At 43.5% G+C, this 5,596-nt stretch overlaps 1 long non-coding RNA gene across 1 annotated transcript; it reads left to right on the forward strand.

Annotated features, from left to right (window-relative positions):
- The first annotated feature begins 300 nt into the window (after positions 1–300).
- LOC138672094 (uncharacterized) lies at positions 301–926 on the forward strand. Its single transcript, XR_011319572.1, has 3 exons — positions 301–432; positions 518–589; positions 792–926. It is a non-coding gene; the product is annotated as an uncharacterized lncRNA (long non-coding RNA).
- Positions 927–5,596: the final 4,670 nt, after the last annotated feature.

Below are 5,596 nucleotides of genomic sequence, written 5' to 3' on the forward strand. Positions count from 1 at the left end.
CCATGCACCCTCGCACCCCTGTGAAGTGTTATATAAATTTTATGTTTCAGTATATTGTTAGCTTTGATCTGCAGCACTCTACATGTGTATTTAAAGATTGCGTTTGTTAACTTTATGTGTAGAGAGACAGCGGCGGCAACAGGTACCTGCCATTGCCAGAAGCACCACAGCATCCACCACCAGCGGGAGCCCAGATCCCGGGACGTCACGTAAGTTAACAATCATTGATTACAGTTTTTCAACTGCATAAGGGACATAAGAGGGTAGCGGTAATATTTGAATACATTACAGACGCAGTAATGACACAGCGGCCTACCACGCCTCCACCAGACAGCAGACGGCCTCGCACCCCTACACCACCCTCAACACCTCCCTTCCGACACTCCTCTTCCTCCCCCGGGTCGGCGCCATTCTCCCCAGAAGCTAACATACGTAAGTGACCAAAACAGCGAGCGCTTCCCAACGGCGTGTTCCATAGTTAACCAGATCTGTTATTATTTCCTTTTCGGTGCTGCAGCACTGTCAAGATCGCTGGGATGGGAAATTAGCACCTCTGGTTCTGACAATGAGGAACCGGCGTCCCTTCTCCGTAAGTATCAACATAATACGAGTGGTTTTCTGCTGGATGTCACAATAGACAACTAAAACTGTAAAATTTAATAAAATTAACATTGCCCTGTGGTGCCAGACCAAATAGAAATTTACAACACACAAAATTTGGTCCTGCCACAGAGGTCGAGATGTATTTTCAGCGGATTCAACGTTGGTTCTCCAACCTCTTCTATCCACAGAACCGCCCACCGTAAGAGAGCTCCTGGCGAGACAATTGCGCCTGGAGCGGACAGCAGCGCTCCTGCAGCAGACAGCAGCGCTCCTCCAGGCTCAAGTAGAGCAGCAGGGCGTGACGCTGCGACACCTCTTGGGCCGTGGAAGGAGATAATTTTTTTTTTTTTGGTTATGTTATATTTAGTTGTTAATTAATTTTAAACCAAGAAATTGTTACCAAAAAAACCAAAAATCTTCGCATTCTTTCTTTAATGTTTACCAAGCTATAAGGGTTAACAGCACCATTTAATAGGCATCACATTTACTTTAAGTTAGAGAGGTTTATATGACAGCAAAGCAAAAAAAATTTTTTTTTTATACGGCGCGATCCTGCCAGGGTACAGCTCCAGAACCATTAAAGTACTGACAGTATTTTTCGCGACAGTCGCTTGCATCGTCTGCCTGCCTGCCAGATCCAAGTGCTTGAAGAGCTGTAAAATTATCAGGTTGTGTACGCCATTCCCCGGGCACAATATCTCCGGTTCTTGCGTCCACTGCATCAATAAACGAAGGAGGAGAATAGGAGCTCGTATCATGACGTCTCAGGAAATTATGGAGCACACAGCATGCCAAAACCACAAAGTCTATAGACGGCAGCTTCAAGTTGATAGCTGTGTGGAACACTCTAAACCGATTTGCCATAATCCCAAAGGCATTTTCAACCACACGACGGGCCCTCGACAACCGGTAATTAAATATTCTGCGCTCCGGTGTGAGTGTTCTCTGTGCAAATGGCTTCAGCAAATGTGGATGAAGAGGGAAAGCTTCATCAGCGATGAAGACAAAATTTAGGTTTGCTTTTGTGTCTTCATTTAGTGGCAACAGCAGTTCATTGTTCCTCAAGCTTTCCCCAAATGAAGTGTGTTCAAAAACACCACCGTCGGAGACTCGACCATTCATGCCAACATCTACATCGACAAACTCATAGTTCGCATTGACAAGGGCCATGAGGATCACACTGAAATATCCTTTGTAGTTGAAAAAGAAGGATCCAGAGTTGGCTGGTTGCGTGATGCGCACATGCTTTCCATCTAATGCACCACCGCAGTTTGGAAACTGCCACAGCTCATCAAAATCGGAAGCAATCCTCTTCCACTCATCCGCCGTCTTGGGAAACTGCAAGATGAGAAGGAAACATGTACAAATTAGGTCAAATATATTATGCACATACACTCTCATGTGGACATCCTACAGTGAATGAGGCGCAGTATGGGTATAACAAAGTCAACAACCCTGAGTATGCAGGCAGCCATTTTATCAGATGGCTTCGATGACTCAGAGGGGGTGCTAAACAATATATCTAAATTATATAATCAATAAAATTAGGTTGGGAGCATCAAATAAAAGAAGGGTGGCGCAGGGTTGGAGCAGCACATATCAGAATGGAGCCGCAAAATGGTAGCAGCACATGTCAGAATGGAGGCGCAGGATCACAGCAGCACATGTCTGAATGGGGACGCAGGATGGGAGCAGCACATGATAGGATGTAGAACATATACCAATAGAAATGCGCGTAAACAGGGCGTAGAACGGGTTAAATAGCTAGTATAATATATCGACATAACACAGCAGCCAATAAAATATAGTAGTACCTCCATATAATGCCTTAAGCTGCGCACAATGGCCTCGCATGTCTCCGGAATCACAACGCTCAGGAAAGGTCTGGAAACAGCAGCGGAAAACTGCAAATCCTGAAGAGACCTTCCTGTTGCCAGGAACCGCAGTGTCACCGCCAACCTTTCATCCACGGGCACGGCTGCACGCATCGGCGTATCACACCTTTGTATGAGTGGCATAACAGCAGACAGTATTATTTTGAAGGATTCCTCCGACATCCGAAGGTAGTTTCTGAAATCATGAGGGTTATTGTCACGTAACTCTCTTATGAGACCCATGTGTGACAATGAGGATCTTTTCTGCAGCCAGCTCCGGGTCCACATGCGACGTTTTCGTTTAGGACGTCTCTCCTCTTGGAGACGTGCTGCCTGAAACACCAGGGCAGCAGCAACAACAGAACTCTCATCGGAAGTGAGCATAGTTCCTAAAAAGAAATCAAACGTACAATAAATACACGTGCTTACAAAACAATGTTCTGACCATTGATCTAATAACTATATATTTTACTACTGGTATTAAATGGAGCAGTCAACCATCTCGATCTGTAAAAGAATTAATTGGGCCACGCTACAGCTGTGTACCTGAGGTTCTCAGGCCTACCCTACTCTCCATAAAGGAACAATCGACCACGCTCCAGCGTTTATCCACGTTGAAGCGCAACATATGCTACGCTGAAGCGTTATACATACCTTTTGCGGAAAAAGTCTAGTAGTAGAAGAAAAGTCCAGGAAATCCAGCGAATTTAGGAGTTCTGTTTACAGCACGTGCTACAGAGAGAAATGAATAGCGCGCTCGAGAGCTCCGGTTTTATCCGCTGGGAACAATAGTCCTTTGTCGAATGAGCGCACAGTATTGTACCGCCCAATCAGCACTTGGGAGGTGGAGAATTCAGCGCTCCTACGTAGCCAACTCCTCCGCCCTTTACATCGTATACAATATCGTGCACACCTTTGTTACACTATGCGATCATGCCGCCACAGCGGGACACTAGACGACGAAAGAAAGTTTCAAACGATGTGCTACGACGTACGATTCACAGCGGGGTCCCGGATCGCAGGAGCGTGTCACACACTGCGATATCGTACCTATATCGCTCGAACGTCACAAATCGTGCAGTCGTAGCGATCAAAATTGCACTGTGTGACGGTACCCTTACTGCATACACGCGTATGGAGAAAGTATGTACATATACACCTAAATAAAATGGCAATGGTTGATGATATCAACTTCTTGTTTGAGGCACATTAGTATATTGGAGGGGGAAAATTTTCAAGATGGGTGGTGACCAAGGAGGCCATGTTGAAGTCAGCCATTTTGGATCCAACTTTATTTTTTCCAATGGGAAGAGGGTCATGTGACACATCAAACTTATTGAGGATTTCACAAGAAAAACCATGGTGTGCTTGGTTTTAACGTAACTTTATTCTTTCATGAGTTATTTACAAGTTTCTCTTTGTTTACAGCCAGTGACATGTCGCAGAGGTTAACACGTGAGGAGCAGAAAGAAATTGTGTTGATGTCTGGTGAACGCAGTACCCGGGTCATTGCAGCAGATTTCAATGCAAGACACTGTACGCAAGAAAACTGGCACCATTCTCATGTTATTTATGTGTATCCATATAAATGGCCAACCAAAAATAGTTTGCCTCATCACTGAACATAATATTCTGTGAAAACTGAGGGTCCCGTTCCAATTTTTGTTTTGCCCATTCTGCAAATTTAGCGTGCTGATCTTGCATCAGTCGAACATCCCTTCGGCGGATATTAGCTACTCACAAATGGCACCCTTACAAAATCCAGCTGCTGCAGCATATCAACGAGGATGACCCAGATCGGCGCACTGAATTTGCAGAATGGGCCAAACAAAAATTGGAATCTGCTGCAATGACACGGGCACTGCGTTCACCAGACATCAACACAATTTCTATCTGCTCCTCACGTGTTAACCTCTGCGACATGTCAATGACTGTAAACAAAGAGAAACTTGTAAATAGCTCATGAAAGAATAAAGTTAAACCAAGCACCCCATTGTTTTTCTTGTGAAATTCTCAATAAGTTTCATGTGTCACATGAAGCTGATATCACCAACCATTCCCATTTTATTTAGGTGTATCCATATCCTTGGCCCACCCTGTAGATGGCTTCTGCCTGGGAGTATGCATATCGCATACATCCTCTTCATTCCTGGCTCAGAAACTGGCATTGGAGAGGGTTCATACACAGATGTAACAATATCCCTGCCATTTAAGAGAGGTCTCTGGACCCTTAGGACCATTTTTTTTCAAGGAACAATTGATGAAATCTTCCTATTATGTTGTTGGCATTCATGTTTTTAGGCAGACCTCAGCGTCTCTCCTTAGGTCCACAGCCTTTCCAATGTACTAAATAATGTAAGAACCCTTTTCATTACTTGAAAATCTAGAATTTTCTTGATCAAAATGACAATTCAATAGTAACTTTATTATGGAATTTTATTTTATTTAGCTGCGTTTGGCTCAATCTTGAGCTACAGTATGACGACTTGATGGATGAACGCTTTTGTAAGAAGATTGATTTTCCGCAAGCCTACATACAGTGGGGAAAAAGTATTTAGTCAGTCACCATTTGTGCAAGTTCTCCCACTTAAAAAGATGGCCTGTGATTGACATCATATGTAGACCACAACTTTGAGGGTATGTGCACACGTCAGGATTTCTTGCAGAACTTTTCCTGACAAAAACCGGACATTTCTGCCAGAAATCCGCATGCGTTTTTACCGCGATTTTACTGCGTTTTTGACGCATTTTTGGTGCGTTTTTTGTGCGTTTTTTCCCAAATGCATAGAATTGCGGGAAAAACGCAGAAAATCCGCAAAAATAATGAACATGCTCATTTTTTTTACCGAGATGCGTTTTTTTCGCGGAAAAAAACGCATCCATGTGCACAAAACATGCAGAATGCATTCTAAATGATAGAAAGCATAATGTATGCGTTTTTAATGAATTTTTATAGCGTTTTTAGCGCGAAAAAACGCAAAAAAAAGTGAAAAAACATGAACGTGTGCACATGGCCTAAGAGTCAAAATGAGAAAACAAATCCAGAATATCACCTGGTCTGATTTGGCAAGATTTATTTAGCAAATTATGGTGAAAAATAAGTATTTGGTCATTAACAA

This window comes from Ranitomeya imitator, chromosome 3, assembly GCF_032444005.1.
Source record: "Ranitomeya imitator isolate aRanImi1 chromosome 3, aRanImi1.pri, whole genome shotgun sequence".
In the NCBI taxonomy this organism is placed as follows: domain Eukaryota; kingdom Metazoa; phylum Chordata; class Amphibia; order Anura; family Dendrobatidae; genus Ranitomeya; species Ranitomeya imitator.